This window comes from Trichosurus vulpecula, chromosome 2 (assembly GCF_011100635.1).
Source record: "Trichosurus vulpecula isolate mTriVul1 chromosome 2, mTriVul1.pri, whole genome shotgun sequence".
Lineage (NCBI taxonomy): Eukaryota > Metazoa > Chordata > Mammalia > Diprotodontia > Phalangeridae > Trichosurus > Trichosurus vulpecula.
In genome coordinates this window covers 361299906-361322381 of record NC_050574.1, presented here as the reverse complement: position 1 = coordinate 361322381, position 22476 = coordinate 361299906, and the positions used below count along the sequence as shown (strand labels likewise).

Sequence of the window (22476 nt, the reverse complement as noted above, 5' to 3'; positions counted from 1 at the left end):
ACTCTTTGAAGATATGATAGTTTTATTTAACTTCACAAAGTAAAGTATCTTCTTTTGTTCTATATTTCTTTTTGAACAACAAAGATGTGCCTATGGAAATTCAGTTCAAAGCCCTAAACCTTTTGTAACAAGGGCCAAGTCAGGTCACTTCTCAGAGAAGCATACGTTTAGAGCTGGAAGGGACTTTATGAGTAGCCCAAGCTGTTTATTTTATAGATAAATAAATTCATCTATAGGTTAAATGACTGACCCAAGGCAAAGATGTGATTTGATCTCTGGTCCCTGGACTCCCTATCCAGTACTATTTTCACTAGACCATACTGTCATACATTGTAATATACCACCAGATGTATTGCTATGGGCACTAGGATTGGGAGACAGAACAACTAGGTTTGAGATAGCCCCTACAATAACGAGCACAATTTCTTTGACAAAGTCACTTATGTTCTAGCCTCAGTTTCAAGGATAATAATACTTATACTATGTGCTTCATAGTTTAACTGTGAGAAAATTGCTTTAGAAATTATAAAGTACAAGGTGAATGTATGTTATTACTATAGGATCTTAGATCTTATTATCATTTTGTTTGGATTTTGCTAATTCTTATTAGAAAGAGGAGAAAGGACTGGGTGATGCTTAACAGATTTGGAAGGAAAGACCAGTTGAGATTTATTTTTTTCTTTTAACAAAAATTAATATATGCACTAAAATTTTGGTTTTTACATAATTATAACTTGCATTTATGTAATTTATGGTTGTAAAGAGCATTCACTTACATGAATAGGATCATAAGTACTGGGAAGGACCTTACTTCAATTGTTGTTCATGACCACCCATTGAAATGGATTGTTGTTATTCAGTTGTTTCAGTCGGGTCTGACTCTTTGTAACCCCATTTGGGGTTTTCTTGGCAAAGATATCAGAGTGGTTTGTAACTTCCTTCTCCACTGAAGTTGGCCAAGAAACTATTATTCCTGTTTATAAAACTAAAATGCTGAATTGATTTGCTCAAAGTAACACAGCTAGTAAGTGACAATACTGGGACTCAGACCTAGGTCCTTTTACCTCCAAGCCTAGCATTCCTTCTATTCTGCCACTCCATGTCAAAGTAGGTGTGGTTTGGGCTTTGAGTCTGGATATGGACTGAAATCCCACCCCTCCCATTTATGAGCTGTGTGACCATTGGCAAATGACTTAAGCAGTCCACATTTCAGCTTTTTCACCAATAAAATGGATATCATGATCTCTAGTGCCTACTTCTCAGGGCTATTTAGAGGATCAAATGAGGTAATATAGATGGATGGTTTGCCAAGCTTTAAGCACTATAAAATATCTGGGTTTTTATATTATTATTAGGAACATAGATTTGGAGCTTGAAGAGACCTTAGAGATAATTTATTGCAACCTGAATTTTACAGATGGAGAAACTGAGGTCAATTGAATAGCCCATTCTATATAACAATATCTCTCATATATACAGAAATATAAGCTATATATAAATATACAAAGGTAAGTGGAATACAGGGATCATTATTCCAATTAAGATGTGTATTTACCAGGAAATATGTGAAAGCATCCCTCCAAGAGAGCCTATGGACCTTTCTTTAAAGTGTTCAGTCAGGCATCCTTAACTCTTCTTCTGGGACCCACCTATTGTCGTTTTGGGGATCTTCTCTGTGAAAGAAGGCACAGAAATCTAAAATTTTCAGCACATCATGATACAAAACTCCTTTAACACCTGGTAAAATTAGTTTTTTTCTCTTGTTCTTGAATAGTCACACCTAACAGATTTGAAGAAAAAAAAGGAGGTAAAGTAAAAATTTTGTTTGAATATCTAAGAATAGAGTTAAATCCATCAATTCTTTAAACATAATAATCTCATTTAGGTACTTACTGACTTCAGTCTTAGGCAGCAATTTAGTGGGAAGGGAGTTAAGAACAAAGAACTCTGAGAAGCTAGGTCTATTCTAAGTCTAACACTAACTGGGACCACCATTTCCTGTATACTGGATAAATCTTTGAAGGCATTGGCTTGTATACAAACAAATCCACCCATGGATCAGACAGAGAACCCACAATATTATAACTATATGCACAACAATGAAATATTTTTATTCACAATAATTTGCAAATGAAAATCTGCTGCTAAGTAGATGCCTTTGTAAAAAATTGAGAATGGTGCTAGTATATGGGCTGGCTTGTATTCAGTAAGCCCTGGAGATCAGGAACATTCTGACAATCCAGACATGTGAGTTATTACTGGTAGTTAGAGAATAAACGATGTTATGAACACTATAAAATGTTATGTCCTGGGTTACCGATAGCCTTTAACAAAATGAGCCTTATTTTCAAGATTTATTAACTAGATTCATTCAGGCCATTTACTTGCTTCAGACTGAGAAAAGCTTCAGTAATGTCTAGTTCCAGCTTGATTTTCATGTATCAGAGCTTAAGACACACTTTACTTGAGGGTCTGTTGGTTATTTGTTCCATAGTTTTAATCAAGACCTTTTGAAAGAGTTATTTTAAATGCTGATATCTTTTGTTTTTGCCATCACCTTGGCTTCCAATTAAATACAAGTCATTCTTTGAAACAAAGAATAAAAAAAGAGAATAAAAAATTGGTGGAAAATTAGCCAATGTATCAACAGACCTGGGCAGTATACGCAGTGTTCCATAACTAAGAATTGAAGGAGGCTCCTTTTCTTTTTTCTTCTTAGAGGACATGCTTAATTCGTACATTTAGAAACCATTCAGTTTCAGCTAGTTGTTGTCATTGTGTACATTTTTTTTCCTTATTATGCTTACTCTACTTTTTGGCAGTTTATATGATTAGTTCTTCCTATGTTTATCTATTTTTTATCTTTGTCATTTCTTGGAGCACAGTAGAATTCCACTGCATTCACCTACCACATTTTATGGATCCATTACCTGGCAGAAGAGCATCTACTTTTTTTCTCCCAGGTCTTTCCTACTGCAAGAAGTAATGCTATAAATATTTGGTGTATATGCAACCTTTCTTTTTATATTTGACCTCCTTGGAGTATATGCTTGGTAGTAGGATCTTTGAATCAGAGTATGGACATTTTAGTCACTTTCTTAGCTTGATTCTAAATTGCTTTTCAAAATAGTTAAATCAATTCATAGCTCCACTAACAGTACATTAGTGGGCCTATTTGAAAAATGTTTTTATTAGAAGCTTATTTGGATTTTTCCCCCTCATGTGAAAATAAAAATGAGAAAGTTTCCACTGAGAAGAAAAGCAAAGGAACTAAAGATACTAGAATCATACTGGAATCATGGAATTTTAGACCTAGAAACTTAAAATCATCTAGAATCCTGTAATTAGAAGCAATCTGAGATCAATTTGTTTAAAGCATAGATAATACTTAAATAACATCTCTCCCTAATCTTCATCCAGCTTTTCCTAAAGTTTTCCAGTAATAGGAAGGTTTTTTCATTCTTCTTGGTCTCTTCCATTTGGGGTCTATTTCTCTAATTGTCCACCTCCATCATTTTATAGCTGAGGTGGATTGGCAGAGAGGTTAAATGCCTTTTAATAAATGGTGGAACAAGGGTCTCCTGCCTTCTAGTCCAGTATTCTTTGTACCATGTCCATGGTACTGTTGTACCATGGCCTTGGAATTATTGCCTTTTTTAATAGCAGGAATAGTAGCTGCTCTCTGGGGACCTGACCTACCAATCCAGTGGGAATTGGAAGAATAAGCCCAAGAGCCTCTAATATACATAAGCGAGATGTCCCAAGAGTCTTATTGCAGTTTTTAGCTATTAAAAATTGATAGCTTAAATTAAACTGCATTAGGAATTGCACTTAAGATTATTAAAACTTAGTTTAAAGTAATAAAAATGCACTAAGACTTTTGGGACCCCCTATGTTCTCCCATTTGATCCTCACAACAGCCCTGTGAGGTAAGTGCTATAATTACCACCCCCCCCCTTTTTAATAGATAAAGTAACTGAGTTTGAGAGAAGTTAAATGATTGTCCAGCCTCATTGTAGCATGTGAGTGTCAGAAGTGGGACAAACCCCACTTCGGAAAATAAGAAATGTAGAGAACAAGTGGTCCTCAACTATTCAGCTTATTTTGCAAATGCATTAGTTAATAACTGACCCATTCAAAAACCTCTATAATCTGGAATCAATTTGCCTTTCTAGACTTAGTCCATTCTTCATTGTGCTTGAGGTAAACTAGATGACTCTTAATGCCTTCTCACCCAGCATACTCTCCTTCCATCTCCATGCCCCCCCCCCCGTTGAGTCTCTATCATTTGAATTATTGCCTTTACCTCAAGACCTAACTTGGATTGCACCTCCTCTATGAAGTCTTTTGTGAGCCTGTCCTGGGTAAAAACCATCCCTTCCTCCTCAAATTCCTCATTGCATTTTCCTTTACATTTATCTCACAGAGAGGCAGCATGGTGTACTGAAGTGAGCACTAGATTTGGAGATGGAAAGACTTGTGTTTGAATCCTGCCTCAGCTATGTATGACCTTTGTGAGCCTGCACGAGTCATTTAACCTTTCTCAAACTCAGTTACCTCATCCATAAAATGGGAACAATTACATCACCTGCCTCCCAGGGTTGTTGTGAAGACCAAATAAGAAAAAAACAGGCTGTCTCAAAAGTCTTAGTGCAGTTTGATTTACATTATTAAACTTTAATAGAATAAAACTACCGTAAGCCTTGGGAGATACCCTGTTCATGTGTTTTCAAGGCTTTAGGATTATTCTCCCAATTCCCACTGGTCTTCAGAGAGTGGTTACTACTTCTTCTCTTGGCATTCTAGGGGTAATCCTCTCTAAATATCCACACTGTTCTCAGGGAGAGTGAACTCAATTTAAAGTGGTTGGTATATAGCCACCCCACAAACAAACAAACAAACAAACAAATGGCAGAAGCTCCCTCCTGGGTGGGTGTTTCGCAGAGAACACACAGGAGGCACTGGAGCTGTCTGACTCCAGCCTCTAACAGGTTCACTCTTGATCTGGTCAGACAGGAAGACAGCTTCGGAGGGGTTAATAATAAGCTTTATTCTTGTCTAGTCTTCTCACAAGGGTTGCTGAGAAGTTCAACTCCTACAGCATTCCCTCACAACCAGGGCTGGCAAGAATTGGGGGGCAACTACCCCTGTGTCTCAATGGGGTCAATCAAGACAGGCACAGCTTGTGCACTCTCCTAAATCCCCTCAAGCCTCAATGGGGGCTGGTTGAAGCAGTTAATACATTCCTCTATGCATTACTGGTGGTTTTCCCCCTCACTGATCAGTGCCCACTTGCTTTATAGGGCAACAAACAGAGAAGGCATCTTGCCAACGTTAAGCTCACAGGTTAACTTTAGCAATATCATCATTCTGCACAAGCATAGTAAACATCTGTTATGTCACCCCCATATGTCATGGTGCAGCCTCAGTAGGACTGCCTATCACTATTATTCTGGGAATTACTATCTAGGATCCTTGGGGATATACTGAGAGTTATTATCTAATGCCTGGAAACTAGACTGCCATGGCCATAGATCCTAAGAAACTGAACTCTAAAAGGATGACAAAATCCTCCTTACATACAGTGGGTCACACCCAAGGTCCCTAGAGAAAATGTGCTCATCTCACACCCTAAACATTGACAAAGATGAAATGACAGGCCCACTAATACATTGTTGGTGCAGCTATTAAATGGTGGAACCACTTTGGAAAGCAATTTGTAATTATGCAAAGTGACTAAAATGTATGTACCTTTTGAACCACAGACTCCATTACTTGGCTCATACTTCAAGGAAGCCATCAATAAGAGCAAAGGCCTCATAAACACCAAAATATTTACAGTAGCAGTTTTATGATAGTAAAGAATTTGAAACAAAGTAGATGCCCATCAATTTGGAAATGGATAAATAAAATATGATAGACGAATAAAATGGAATATTACTGTGCTATCAGAAATGATGCACGTAATGAATATATGAAAGAATGGAAAGATTTTCATGAACTGAAGAGTGAAATAGAGCCAAAAATACAATATACAGAATGACTGCATCAATATAAATAACAATCATATACTGACACAAATCAAAAGTGAATGAAAAAATTATAAAGATCAAGCATGACTCAAATCAAGAAATATGAGAGAACATTCCAAATAGACTCCATAGATGGGTATTACACATATTTTAAGATTTTTTTTCAATATACTGATCAATTGTGCTATCATTTCCTTTTCTTTTTGACTTTAAAACATAATATTTGTTATATGAGGTGACTGGGGACAGGGTGGTAAAAATACTAGGGATGATTATATGGTGTAAAATACAGATGACATCAATTGAAAAAAAACTAAAGAAGCATATATAGTACGCCAATGTCTGTGCCCATTCAGCCTGAAAAGGTAGTACATGGAAAGCATTCAAATACCACAAACTCTTGTGTGGAAGGAGGGGTGGGATTTTGAATGGTTCTAGACTCTAGTCTTCTAGCAATAGAAGGGAGATTTCCTTGGCAGTGCCACCTTTGGGAGTTGCCTTGTGGGTAATCAAAACTCTGAGTGTTCCCAAGCTCAAGAGCTCAGAGATCAGATCATGTAGAGGATGAAATGGAGTCTTTGATTGTTATGTACCTTGGGGAATGAAAAGACTCATCCATGTAGTTGTTATGATGTAAGCCAGGAAGTTGCTTAGAAAATAAAGGTACTACTGCTTGTAGTCTTGCAATTAGTCTTGGATGGGGTGGAGGATGGAGGGGTGGTATATAGGACTCTCTGGGGAAAAGGTGCTCATCAAAATGTCGAAGAGTTGCAAAGATGTTGACTCCAAGTTCATTTCTCTTTCTTTAGGAATGGGAGGGGGTAGAGAATAAGTTCTGTAAAAGCTTTAGGTTTTCCCATTATCTGTTTACAGGTTCTTGTTAGTGCTTTTCATCTTTTGGAATGGGGTTCCATGGAGTGAATAACGATTATCTCCTACTTAATTTACATTTTCACCTTGAATGCTGGTACAGCAGCTGGGGACCCCTGAAGGCAACTTTTGGGCAAATCTAGAAATGAGTTAACACATGAATATATTAGGAATTTTTTCTTGGATCGAATCTTTGTAGGGACATAAAGCTGAAGAGAGATTGATACCTGCCTCCCCTCCGCATGTCCCCCCCCCCCCCCCCCCCCCCCCCCGCCATTTCCTGCCCCTCCCAACATTGGACTCAGCCCAAGGTGAATCCAATTCCTGTGAGTCCAGAACATTTTGGAGCAGGGGGGAGAAGGTACATTGGACCACAGGTTTTAATTATTTTAATTTTAAAAGAGAAATCAGGTGTGATGCAAATTCTTTTACTGCAGGGGGCATCCAGGTTTTTAACAGTGGCCAACCTGATTAAAAATCCATGGGAATACAGGTAAGATGAATTTGATTGTATGATTAATTATATTCAGTTTCAGTTACAGTTTTTAATTCATCTAAGTCTGTTAACATGGCACCTGGAAGGATTCAGGTGCATAATGGAAGGAAAGGACAGGTGGTTAGGCCCTGTAGATAGATCTATTGATTCATGTGTGAGAACTAATTACGTGAACAAAAATGTTGCAAAAAATCTCTGCTGGGATTTGACCTATGGGTCATGTGCTGTGTGCTTGGGCACTGGCATATTTAAAATATGATTCAATTTGCAAAGCAAAACTAACCAACCAACAAAAATATTCCAAATGCACCCCAAACCTTACCAGCAATCTATACACACTCCTTCAAGGTCGTGTTGATTGCATAAAGTGAGGTACACCTAAATTTATAGAAATCAGCTGGGCTGTCCATATGAAAGTCTCACTATACAATAATTTAAAAAGAAAATTAATTTGGCATTACTGTATGATTTTTACATGTACACTATGAAGGAGAGAAGCCAAAATATATTTTAAAAATATAATTTCAAATCTATATCTATCAGTTTCAGGGCATATAAAGAAGGATGCTTACATTGACCACATCTAGTAAATTATAATATATTCAAATCATAAAACCACTGAAATGAACTCTCCCATGTAGGCAGGGGTTACATTTGTAAAGTACAGTGGATAATATAAGCAAATATTTGAATAATTCATAACCAAAGATTTTCATTTGGAAAACGTGGCTAATTTGTGGGCAAAGTATGTTTGGGTCTTTTGCCTGTTTTAAATTATCCAAATGATCAATCACCTCAGTTTTTCACAGATCCTGACATATCACTTTAGAGATATAAACTGCATTAATTTTATCCTGAGTAAGGCGGCCAGACTGCTTTCACCAACACCTTGTTTAATTTACTCATGTACTTTGTCATTTATGGATACCCAACTTTATTCTTTGTGAGATTAAAATTTCTTGACATGAGTGGCATTTTTAAGAATGGGTGAATTCCTGCCTGCTTAACTTTCTTATAAAGGTTGTATGGGAATTAAAATAAAGTTTAAGGTGGGGGACCAAGGGTGTAGATTGAAATAATTCATCTTCCTCACTAAAAGAAAAATAATCAAAATAACAAAAAACAGAGCTTTAAAAGCAATTGTCTGAGTACTCTTCTGGTTTTATTTCCCTATAGCTTAACCAGGCTTTTTTTCATTTTCTTAGAAAGAGCTACCTGTAAAACTGTTTTATAAACAGTTTGAATGATATTAACATATAGTGTCAGATGAATATGTCAACTATTTTGCAAGGGCTCTCTGTATTTCCACCTTATTTCCATTGAACCAAAACATTCAAACATGTATGCTAGTATAACAAGACCCATAGATGTAGGGGACTAGGGTTCCCTCACCCACCAAAGGGCTTTATCTATGGACTGGATTTAACCTTCATTATCTTTACCTGTTTAGTGTGGGGCGGGGGGGGAGGGAGGACAGGGGGGAGAGAAAGGAACAAGTTTATCTTTAAGGTCCTTTCTAGCTCGGCATCTATGAACTACATTTATGGTTTTATTCCTTCTCAGATTTCTCAAACTATGTAGTCTCCTGAACACACTTTCTCCATTCCAGCCAAATTAGAGAAATTACTATTCCTTGCCTGAAATTTATTTGCTCCTTGTTGATGATTCTCGGAATACTCACTTTCTTTCTTGGGTCAATTCCAATGTCAAATTCTCTGGGACTGTTTTATGAATCCCTGCATTAAACAAGTGAAGAAACTGAGGAAAAGTTAAGTGACTTGTTAGGGTCACACAGGTAGTAAATGGGAGAACGAGGACTAGTAACCAAAGTTCTAATTTGAAAAGTTCTATCTCTTCCTATCTACCAACAGTGACATCTCAGAAGTGAAGAGATTAACATACTTACCCCATCTCTCCTAAGGGTACTGGGAAAATCTCAGTTATTTTTGTCAAGTATTCTTTGTACTTATGTCACAGATTCTTCTGTAGTACCCCATCTGGGAATGACTAAATCTTTGAGTAACTAATTTCTTAGATCCAAAAGAAAAAAAAAAGATGAATCTTAGAAACTAATCTATAAATACCAGATTTTCACTTCTGCTTTTACTAGCCATTTACTTTAAAGGATTTTTATTTCACATTAAAAAAAAAATCTCCTACTGAAATGGAAATGGAGAAAGCCAAGCTAATTTTTGTATGCAATGAGATAGAGTTTAATGGTATAATTAAGATGCAGATTAAGTGGGATACATAAAACCTTACTATTCCAGTGATCGGAGTTGGGATTTTAAGGAGGATATGTTTTCATATAAGCAAACAGATGCAAACAAATGAAAGTCTTGGTGACAGAGTGGTTTTGCCAGGTTGGTAAGTTGCCTGAAATATGGACATTGCTTTAAATCTGGCAGGTTTTTTTCTTATAAATGATAATATACTTATCTTTCAACTTTATCAAAAATATCATGGCATAGCAGACCTCAGGAATTAGTTTCCTCTATAGTCTGAGTTGGGAGAGATCTCAATGGTCAAGATATTTAATTATTTTCATTCATGGATGTGTTTTACCTAAGATCATTATGTTTTGGAATCAGAATACCTGGGTTGAAGTCCTGGCTTGGAATAAATGACCGAATCAAGTTACCTCTCTGAACTTCAGGGTTTTCACCTGAAGAATGGGGACAATGATGCTTGAGGACTGGATGGCATGATATGAGAGCTAGATGTCTAGTCAGAGAGCCCTGAGTTCAAATCCCATTTCTGATATTTACTAGCAAGTGTTCTAACCACTCTAAGCCTCAGTTTCTTCATCCACAAAATACAAATTGTTGGTAGTGCCTGTAATAATTTACCTCAGGGGGTTGTTGTGAGGGACAAATTAGATAAGTTATGTAAACGACTATATAAATGACAACTTTTACTATTATCTACCTTAGTGGTCTTCTTATGAATACAAATCAGATGATGGATATAAAGTGCTATAGAGGCATAAGATATTATTTAACCAATACATCACAGATCTGTGAGTTGGTGAGAATTCTCTCCATCAATGGGGGTGACAGTCTGTCTTACAACTTAGCAGAAAAATTCTACAAAATTGATTAAGTCCTGGAGAGGTTAAATGGCCACATACCTAGTGTCAGAGGTATAATCTTAACTCAGTTCTTTTTTACTCCAAGTCCAGTATGCTACCTCTATCCTCTCTGCTTCTCTGTCAATCACTGAGATTGGTGGGTAGCATTTGCTTTGCTGCTCCCAAAGCCAAGAAAAGGGAACATTATCTTAGAGGCTAATACAAAAAATGATATTCCATTTCTTATTTTGCAGGAATACAACGTCCATCTTCATTTCTTTCAATCTGAGATAAGCATCTCTTTTTCTTTCCAGTCAGTTCTATCATGCAGTCGCTCTACCTCTCTGTATTGCCATGATTGGAAATCTAAGGAAAGAGGCAAGCATAGCTCGGGGTTTCTAGCCTCCAGAGCCCTAGATTTCTGGAAAACAGAAACTTTCTACTCTGTTTTGTGTTATGTATCTCCAGTTCTGAATTGCATAAGGTAATCCCCATGGAGAGATCCCAATGGTCAGATATCCCGAGTGTAAATAGAGGAGAAAGGAAATGAGGGCATCTGGCAGAGGAAACGTCTGGGTGTTTGTTAGGGAGAAAACGGTATTGCATTAAAAACCAGTGACTTGGAAGATACCTGCAAACAGCATTCTGCAAATCTTTTTTCACTTCTTTAGAAGCTGTAAGATTTCAGTAGTGGTGTCACATCACCAGATAACAGTGTAAGAAATAGATTGCATCACACCATGCAAAATACTAAATGAATAGCATTACATTTACAGCAAGTACAAGTGATGAGATCTGGTACAGTCTGGGCTCATTATCGTGCCCTTTGTTCAGATGCCAACCCCGTGACTGGCTGGCAGACAGGTTGCCCTGTTATTACTTTAAAAAAAGAAATTAAATTACATTTGCTACAGTCAGACCATAGATATCATAGTTTATAATTTCCGTGTAGCCAGTTCCTCACCTCACTTTCTGCATCTTCATTACCACCTCGGTCTCTGTCTCTCTGTTTCTGTCTCTGTCTGTATCTCTTTCTGTCTCTGTATCTCTCTGCCTCTTTCTTAGAAGGAAGGGGAAGAGGAGTAACAGAATCATGTAAATAAGTCCTGAGATTTCTACTATGAATTTTAGTTGAGGATGATTGCTGGGATGGGCCAGCTTTCCACCCTCTTCTTCATCCCCTCTTGACATAGAAGAGCCACATCTTAGCTACCTCTTATATATAAGTGACTATTTACTGAATTAAAACCCTTGATGTTTGTGTTTTTTTTCTCCTCTAACAAGATGTTATGCAATCAGTTTTTTTATAGGGCCCTTCAGGTGGCAATTAAAATATCCTCACACATTGTGGTCATCAAACTGTTCCATTCAGGATGCCATAATATTTCAATATTATTTTTTCTTCAAAAGACTCTTCTTCACAGCTATTCCTACACAGAGCACTTTGTCAGGTTGTATAGATCACTACAATATTTAGAGGATAGTATCCATTAAAGATGTATTGTTCAAAAAGCTCCATCTTTCCCAGAATTTCTTTCTCCTTTTTTTCTTTATCTTTTCCTTTTCCTTTCTTCTTTTTTTAAATCTCTGCTGCACTTGCATTTAAGACTATGACATCTTCACATCAATAATTCTTACAGGTATAATGCCACGTAAAGTTACCCTTTTCAGCTCAAAACATGGCCATAGGATAAAACTAAATCGAGGTTAAAGAAACAATATAAAAGTAAATCAGAGTAGACATTTATAGGGAGGAAATAATATTTTTATTGAATGGCCTACAGCAGCAGGACTATTCAGGAATGGGAAAATGCCACACTGAAGGAAATGGACAAATAATAGGCAGCTCAGTTTGAAGGACCAAATACTTGGTATTCATAAATTTTCTCAAGATCATAAAATCTTTTCACAGAAAAGAGAAGCCATTATTCCTTTACATGCTAAGACTAAGGCTAGGTTCTATACAGACTGAGGGAAAAGCAGAATTGAGAAATTACATGGTGAATTTGAGTAGTAAAGGCAAGCTATTAGGATAATTCTTATGAAAAATCTTTTTTGTCATTTCTTTGATATGAATTGTCCTTATATTTGCCTCAGCTTTAGACAGTCTGAGCAGATCAAGGGTGCTTACCTTTTCTCATAGTCTAGTAAAGTCTGTGGACTCTTCAGAATAATGGATTTTTTAATAAATCTTAATCAAAAGAAATAATAAATTTCAGTTAAATGTAAGCGACAATAGAGAAATAATTCCCCCCCCCCCCACTCCAGTTCATGGACCTCTTAGAGGGCTATGGATCCTGGGTTAAGAAACCTTGGTTTAGGTCCTGTTTGCAAAATGCATAGGCAATGGACTAATCAGACCATTTGACCTAGTCATTTTAATATTTGCTATAAGTTTCTTCAGGTGAAATACAGCTCCATCAATGGGAAAATGAGACATCAGCAAACCGACATTGCTGGCTGGGCTGAGCCAAATTCCAATCCAGTTGTTGCCATTTTGTTTTGAGACAGCAGATCCTTACACAGTTAAAGTGAAGCATTGTCATGATTAGCAATAACACTGAAAAGTTTTTGGTGCAGAAAAGCTTTCTGTGACTTGAATCTGGCTGACCTCATTGATCAAATTCATTCGGCAATTCATTGGTGTCAGTTCCTCTTGGGCAGATATAACTAGGAACAAAAAAAAATACTCTATTTTTTCCCTGTGGAAATATTTAAAGAAAAAAAAACTCATACAAAATATAGGGAGAAAGAAAGCACCATGAATTTAGCTAATCATGGATTAAATTCAAATAAGATAATCTCATCCAAAAATTATTTTTTTGGGGGGGGGAATAGAAAGAGGTGATTGAGATATGTAATTTTAATGTTATAGGAAACTCCTAACATAGACACCATTATCCATGCAGATCAACAACTAGCAGAGTCTTGTTGAACTTTCTGGAAGCACTGGGAGATTAAATGACTTGTCCATGGTCATACAGTTGGTATGTGTCAGAGGCAGAATTTGTACTCAGGTCTTCCTGACCATAAAGTTTTATTTACTATGCCATGTTGCTTCTCATAAGTGATGAATTTATGATTATTCCTCCATTTCCTTTGGGGTATGGGATGCAATATGTGTTTTTAACTTATAGTCTTAGAGAGTTACCTAAGGCTCAGAGAAATCAAGTCACTTTACATGGGTTCAGCTAGCAAATTTCAGAGGTATGGAATGGATACCTTTAGAGTACACAAACTTACCTTTCATACATTCCCCTTGTACCCTGGTCTTATTTGCCACATAAAAAATCTTGGATTTCATTTCATCCATGTTGGTTTTTCCTAGGAGTGAAGATACTGCAGTCTGTATTTTAGAAATGGAAAAACACAAATCTTTTTTTCACCTATGATTTTTCAATTTAAATGTGCATGGAGAAACATATCCCCTTGCAAATATCTCAGCAACAAGATTTTCTACTTGCAAATGGAATTTTTAAAAATTGCTAATTTGATACATAGGTAGAATGCCAGTTCCTAACAAATATGTCTCTTTTCCCACTGTTTTGAGAATACTTCACTAACCCTCCTTGATAGGGGTCAGAAAACAACACAGAAAGGAAATGAATTGAAATTAATAAAGGAGAAGTCTGAAAGGTCTGGAGTTCCACTTGGGAGGATACGTAATTAGGAGGACTGAGGGTTTGGGTGATGTTTAGGGTATCAACAAAAGATTCAGGTTATCCTGACAACAGTTTCATTGCCTTTCAGATAAAAATCCCTAAGATAAGGAAAATGAACTCTATGCATCACTACTTTACTGGGTAGTGAAGTCAAAGATTAAGGGAAACTAATGAGCTGATCTAGCAAAGGAATACATCAGTGCTGCTGATGTGGCAACCCTATGCTCTTGGTCATTAGCAAGTTGGTCAGAATATGCTACTGTACTTGCTAGTAGGCAGCCAATTGCTTTTGAAAAATGTCCTTCAGGCACCCTTTTGAACACAGTGGGATAGATCCCTAATGTTCCATAAGAGTCAGGATAGTGAGAAGGGGGTGAGGCATTGAGACTCACTTTATGCAGTAGTAAAAGTGGGGAGAAAAATGTTGTGACACAATCCATGTGACATTATTACAATGAATGAATAAATGAATAAATACACACGCTACTATGAATCTTTATATATTCAATAACAAGAGGTTTAAAGATTGTGCTGTAGTCCCATTTTGAAACAAGCAATCATCTGGTATTCTACCATATCATACATATACCACCATATTATTTCCCAGTCATTGTTTTGTGTCATTATGCATTCACTATCAGTGGTACTGGGCAAAATATTGTCAAAGGGTTTATGTTAGATGTTCACCTAAATAGCCATGGCCTGTTTTTCCTAGGAACCACTAGAACAGAGTGGGCAAAGTCAATGTTATCATCCATGAACATGCTGAGCAATAATCTATGCAAGTAATGCATGGGCACTATTCAAAAAAAAATTTAACACCATTTCCATGTATCCACGGAGAGCAAAGAAGGTAAATTGGTTTCAGAAACTGTGGGGGAGATGAGAATGTATTTGCTTGTTGCCATTTAGTTAGAATTAAGAGATGAGATTTTAGAAGCATAGCTGGTTCTTCTATTGAGGTTCTAAGCTCTGATTAAGAAGAGAATAGAGTTTCATGAGTTTCCACTCACAAAGAGATAAAAATTAGTGTGTTTGAGGAGTAGATAATCATGCATGTTATCTAATCTTCCAAAATATCAGGAGACCTGAGTCATAATCCTTTCTAAGATATTTAAAAACTATGTGGCTATGGATAAATCAGCACCTTTCAGTAATTTTTCAGCACCTCAGTTTCCTCCCTTTAAAATGGAAATAATAGGGGCAGAGACAAGATGGTGGTCTGAAAACAGGGACTTCCTTGAGTTCTCCCCCAAATCCCTCCAAACACCTGTAAAAATGACTCTAAAATTCTAGAGCTACAGAACACACAAAATGACAGAGTGAGACAAATCCCCAGACCAAGATGGTCTGGTTGGTCGCTGGGAAGGGTCTATCACACTGTGCTGGGAGCAGAGGGCAGCCCAGGGTGGGCCATGCCAGGACAGACCAGGCCTGGGCAGATGGGGTGGAGCAGGCCTCAAGGACTTGAATCACTGAGCTGTGGAGTTTCCAGACTTCTCAACCCACAAATGCTAAAGACAACTTAGCAGGTCAGTGGAAAAATTCTGTTGGACCTGCGTGAGAGATGGGCATGGTTTGTGTCCAGCCCCAGGGTGGCAGAGGTGGCTGTAGCATTGGTGGCAGTGGCAGCAGCAGGAGCAGCTGTAGCTGCTTCCAGAGCTCTGTCCCACAGATGGTGGGGGGAATCAAGCAGCTGATCAGAGCAAGAGTTCAGAGATTTCTCTGTTGATGCTAAGGCAGGATTGTCTTGCTATGCCCTGCTTGGATCTGGGTTGCGGTTCTGGTTAGTGGTTCTGGGGTGAGGAGGAGTACTGGTGGGGCTGAGCTTGTGGTGGCTGTGGAGAGGGAGTCTTCCTGGTAGTTACATGGCAGAGCAGAGTGCTTGAGATCATTCACAGACCAGAGCACAGAGCAGGAGAAGAATAAACACCTTTCATTGGATCATACCACCTCAGAAGAACTGAAAATTTACAGGTGCCTAGAAGCAGCTCTGAAAACAGCAGAGCAAAACCCCTGAAGCTTAGGACAGATCACTCTCCACTCTGGAAGCAGAGTTCTACCTTGGCAAAGAGCTAAAAAGTCAAGTAATGGGGTGGGAAAATGAGCAGACAGTGTAAAAAACTCAGACTATAGAATCTTACTTTGGTGACAAAGAGGATCAAAACATACACCCAGAAGAAGACAATAAAGTCAAAGATCCTACATCAAAAGCCTCCAAGAAAAAAAAATGAATTGGTCTCAGGCCACAGAAGACCTCAAAAAAGATTTGGAAAATCAAGTAAGACAAGTAGAGGAAAAATTGGGAAGAGAAATGAGAGTGATGCAAGAAAATCAAGAAAAATGAGTCAACATCTTGCTAAAGGAGACCCTCAAAATATTGAAAAAAATAACACCTTGAAAAATAGATTAACCCAAATGGCAAAAGAGGTCCAAAAAGCCAATGAGGAGAATGCCTTAAAAACAGAATGGGCCAAATGGAAAAGGAGGTCCAAAAGATCATTGAAGAAAATAATGCCTTAAAAATTAGAATGGAGCAAGGAGAAGCTAGTGGCTTCATGAGAAATTAAGAAATTATAAAACAGAGCCAAAGGAATGAAAAATATAGAAGACAATGTGGAATATCTCATTGGAAAAACCACTGTCCTGGAAAATAGATCCAGGAGAGATAATTTTAAAATTATTGGACTATCTGAAGAGCCTAGACATCATCTTTCAAGAAATTATCAAGGAAAACTGCCCTGATATTCTAGAACCAGAGGGTAAAATAGAAATTGAAAGAATCCACCAATTGCTTAAGATCACAAAAGGAAAACTCCTAGGAATATTGTAGCCAAATTCCAGAATTCCCAGGTCAGGAAGTAAATATTGCAAGCAGCCAGAAAGAAACAATTCGAGTATTGTGGAAACACAATCAGGATAACACAAGATCTAGCAGCTTCTACACTAAGGGATTGAATGACTAGGAGTATGATATTCTGGAGGTCAAAGGACCTAGGATTAAAACCAAGAATCGCCTGCCCAGCAAAACTGAGTATAATACTTCAGGGCAAGTTCCTACATGGAAAGATGTTATTTGTAACTCATAAGACCTTTCTCAGTATTAGGGTAGTTGAAGGGAATATACATACATACATACATACATACATACATACATATACATATATACGTATATACATATATATGTATATACGTATATATGTATATATAGACAGAGGGCACAGGGTGAGTTGCATATGAAGGGATCATATCTGAAAAAATAAAATTAAGGGGTGAGAGAGAAATATGTTGGGAGGAGAAAAGGAGAGATAGAATGGGGTAAATTATCTCTCATAGAAGAGGCAAGAAAAAGCTGTTACAGTGGAAAGGAAGGGGGGGTAGGTGAAAGGGAATGAGTGAACCTTACCCTCATCAAATTTTGCTTAAGGAGGGAATAACATATACACTCAAATGGGTATCTTACCTTAATTTAGAAAGGCCAAGGTCACCCACTACATCCTGGGCCATCTTTGGGACTCTGATGAATCTGAAGGAGAGGGTGAGGCTGATCACTTTGCATAGGTCTGCCTCACTCAAATCTAATTTCAGGAGCAAGTCAAGATATCACTTTTGTGATGTCATTGGTCCTCCACGAGAATGGACCAACAACAACAACCTTTTCTGGTAGGTATGTAGATTCTTCATAAGCATGAAATGACCCAAGTCCTGAATTCCATTGCCTGCAAATCTTCTGCCTGCCAAAACCTTTAGGAACCCAAGTATGGCAGTTTATGCTTCCTGGCTACTTTGGTTATACTAAAAATCCCTTCTGTTGGCAAGGAATTGGAGCCCTGCTAACCTGTGTTAGTCTGTCCTTTGACTCCTACATGGAAAACAGATGACCTCCTTTCCCATCTCTGTTTAGAAAGGGCCCAAATGTGACATTGGATGAAATGATACTGACAAACAGGATTTGAGTTTCAGTGAAAAGTCTCTGAGGGAGACTGTGTGATACAGTGGAAAGGACACTGGACTGGATGTCAAAAGTCTTATAGTCTAGCTATTGCTGTACCATATCCTAGCTGCGTGACCTGGGGTAAGTCACTTTACCTCTTTGGGCCTCAGTTTCCTCAACAACAAAAAGAGGGATTTGGACCAGATAACATCTCAATGTTTTTCTTGTCCTAATAGTCTATGATGTTATAAACCTACAAGTCAAGTCAACAAACATTAGTTAAGTGCTTATATATATCAGGAACCCTGGAAAAGCCCTAGGAATACAAGAACAATAAAAATGAAGGATAATCCCTGCCTTTTATGAGCTTACATACTAATAAGGGAAGGCCTAAAACTTGTAGCTCTAAATAACTACTAGCCCAATAATAAGCTGAAACTAGTCTGTCAAAGACATCTCTTTTCTCACATTTCTCAAGAATAAATAAGAAAAAATATGCTCTACCACAGGAATTCTTAACCTTTTTTGTGTCACATATCCCTTTAGCAATCTGGTGAATCCTAGAGACACATGACAATAAGATCTGAAATGTATAAAATAAAAATACATAGGATTACAAAGGAAGCCAAATCTGTTGAAATACAGTTATCAAAATATTAAGCAAAAACAAGTTCATGGACCCTGTGTTAGAACCCCTCCTCTATGGATAGAAGGTGTAGTGGAAAATGCATAGTTTCTGGAGTTAGTGGACCTGTGTTAAAATAATCTAACACTTGCTATTCATGTGCCATTGAGGAACGGTGACAAACTCCCTGAGCTTCAGTTTTCTTATTAGCAAAATAATAAGGGATGGCTTCTGAGGTCCCTTCCAGCTCTAAATTTATGATATTATGAACTTTTAAGCCCCTGATATTTGTGATCTTTTGCACTCATAACTTCCTTGCCCTGGGATAACAAAGGGTGGTGAATCTTCCTTAGTTCTTCTGTACCACTGAGAAAAGGTGACATTACTTTTTAGAATGATCAGACATTGACACCCCCAGATCTAGTAGGTATGAGCCTATAGGTTTGGTTGAAGGATAACGTGGTAACAAATCTAGTCTCCCACCTTAGAGTCAGGCGATATTTTCATACCTTACCCTAAAAGCCGTGCTTTCTGACTAAAGCTACTGCCTAGGTATGAATTGTGATCCGTGCTATTCTTGTGGAATATTCTTCCTAAAAATTACATTTAGCAAGATTTGGCTTTTCTGACTAGGCCAACAAAAGCAAGCACAGAGAGGATTATGAATTATTACTGAATTATATTGATTCTTTGAAATGTTGGCTAAGATTTAAAAGGAGACAGAAAAATCAAACATTTGCAGAGGATTCTGTCTTATGATATCAGAGCAACAGGTTTACAGAACTTTCTTGAAAAGATATATACTTAACATAAAAATAACTCCTCCTATTCTAAAAGCACTCTCTTTCTCTCTCCTTTCTCTTTCTTTCTTTGTCTCTTCCTCTTTTCATCCCCTTGGATAAAACTCTCTCTCTCTCTCTCTCTCTCTCTCTCTCTCTCTCTCTCTCTCTCTCTCTCTCTCTCTCTTTCACTAGAGAATGAGGATTTTTATAGGCTTGGAGCACATTGAAGAAGACTAAGAATTACTGCGGAAGAAATATTTACCTAACCACAGAGATTCCAAATAAAATATCACAAGTTGTTGAAAACCCAACAGGGAAGCCACATGGTTGTGCACTGTGAGCAAGACTGAAATTCTGGAACCTTCATTTTAATCCCTGCCTTGCCATTTATTTTGAGTATTGAATTAATTTTATTCACTTTCAAAAAGAAGCCTAGGCAAAAGAAGTAGAAATGATTATAGGCACTGAGGAAGTTATGGAAGTAGAAGTAAAGGTTATAGAAGTAAAGCACAAGGAAAAAAAGAAAACTTTAAAGGATAATTTCAATGCTGTTTTTAGTATGCCATGGGGGCAGAGGAGGAACACCAGTTGATATCCAGGTTACAGAATACTGAACAAGAAAAAGAGGTCATTTACTAAAACAGGAGAGATTTTCACTGGTCATGAGGAAGAGCATTTATAATGGTGGGAAAATACTGGAACAAGCTAGAGAGGGTGACTTTATATTTGAGATAATAGTCAACTTTCTATGCTAGATACTTTAGACTTTCACCTGCCTAAACACAGGGGACTGGACCAACTGAATCCTCAAAGTCCCTTCTAGTTCCATGATTCAACATTCAATATCTGTGAGTCCAGCTTTTTTTTTAATCAACAGTACTTATTGACTGCCAAATACAGGCTCAGTATCAGAGCAGATGCAATAGTAGTTACAGAAATCTGAAATGATTCCAGATTCAGAGTTTATCATCCTGTTGAGAATTTCAATGGGATGATAATAACTGACAACAGAGAGAAGACAGGGTTGGTCAATGGTTATTTTATTTCTGCTTTCTCTGAAGATGACAACACTGGAAATGACAGCACAAAATGATTAAAAAGAAGTTGATATGAAAGATTAGGAAACAATAATTAGCTAACCTGGATGAATTCCATTCATTAGATCCAGATGAGCTACAACCTTGACTCCTGAGGAAAAAAACAAACAAACAAAAAACCAAATCCAAACTTGGCAGGTGTGATTACTGAATTACCATTAGTACAATTTGAAATATCATTGGCATAGGTGAAAAAAAATTCTTCCAATCTTCAAAAAAGTAAAGAGAAGAGTCTTTAATCTATAGGCCAGTGAGTATGATTTTGGTTCCAGGGACAATTCTAGAATAGATAATTAAAGAGATGGTTATTTAACATCTAGAAAGGGAAGTAGTCATTAAGAAGAGTAAACATGGCTTCATCAAGAATCTCTAATTCTAGTCCAGAGATATGGTTGCCACAATGGCAATGGTGGGGTCATTAGGAATTTGCTCTCCATGGTTGATAGGGGTGGCATGGAGGGTGTTGGCTGCTTCTCTCTGCTGGAGCTCCACCATGACCAGAGCCATATTTGCCCCACTGGTGGTGGAGAAACGGCCCTGGGCACCAGAGGTCCTCTAGCAAAAAGACCCAGAAAAAAGATGTCAACCTTTATGAGAAGAACCCAGACTCCTATGTTTTGATGAAGACACTATCATAGACCTCTGGAACATGAGAGTCGGGTTCTTCTTTGGTGTCTCTATTGCCATTGTCCTAGGCTCTACCTTTCTGGCTTATCTCCTTGACTACAAGATGAAAGAATGGACCTGAAGGGAAGCAGAGCTACAGGTGAAGCTAAGGAAGGCCTAAGGTCTTCCCCTTATGAATTCCAATTATTTTGTCCCTAGCAAGATTATTTTGCCTGATGATGAGGACTGGTAAACCTTAGCTATGAATAAAGTGATTCTAATTCTGTTGGCTAAAACAAAAGAACCTCTAATTCTAGACTTTAATTCTAGAATTTATTTTTGTGAGAGGACTACTAAACAAGTGAATGAGGGGAAATGCTGTGGTTATGGCTTAGTAAGATTTTAGCAAAGATTTTTATAAAATATATCCTTTTCAGCAGAACCCACAGAACAGCAGAGGGAAGCAGGGCTCCAGCCCAGGACAGCCTGGATGGTCTCTGGGTGAGGTCTATCCCACACGGAGCTGGGAGCTGGGAACGGAGTGGAGCAGAGCCCAGCCTGAGCAGCGTGGAGCAACCAAACTTGAAGTCGGGTGGATGGGGCCCCTAGTGCCCTGAATATGTGAGCTGTGGCAGTTACCAGACTCCTCAACCCACAAACACCAAAGACTGCAGAGAAGGTTAGTGGGAAAAGCTGCGGGAGTGGAAGGAGTTCGCGTTTGGGCTTCCAGCCCCGGGGACAGCGGAGGTGGGGCAGCTACAGTTGCTGCTGCTTCTGGCCCCAGGCCCACCTGGTGGGAGGAATTAAGTGGCGGATCAGAGCAGGAGTGCACAGCCTGCTAAAGATCTAAGCCCAGCCCGGGCTGGGGGTTCTTGGGGAAGGAGGAGTGCGGGTGTGACAGAGCTGGCACCTCCCCCCCAAACGTGGAACATAGAACTCGTTAGTCTACAAGCAGTCATACCCCGCTGAAAAACTCAAGGGTCAAGTTAGTTGGTTGGGAATATGGCCAGGCAGCGAAAGCACACCCAGATTCAGTCTCAGACTTTGGATTCTTTCTTTGGTGACAAAGAAGACCAAAACATACAGCCTAAAGAAGACAACAAAGTCATAGAGCCTACAACAAAAGCCTCCAAGAAAAACATGAACTGGTCCCAGGTCATGGAAGAGCTCAAAAAGGATTTGGAAAAGCAAGTTAGAGAAGTAGAGGAAAAATTGGGAAGAGAAATGAGAAGGATGCGAGAAAACCATGAAAAACAAGTCAATGACTTGCTAAAGGAGACCCAAAAAAATACTGAAAAATAC

General features: G+C 38.1%; 1 pseudogene; it reads left to right on the top strand.

Moving 5' to 3' along the window:
- Positions 1-20956: 20956 nt before the first annotated feature.
- On the top strand, positions 20957-21427 carry LOC118837169 (annotated as a pseudogene).
- Positions 21428-22476: the final 1049 nt, after the last annotated feature.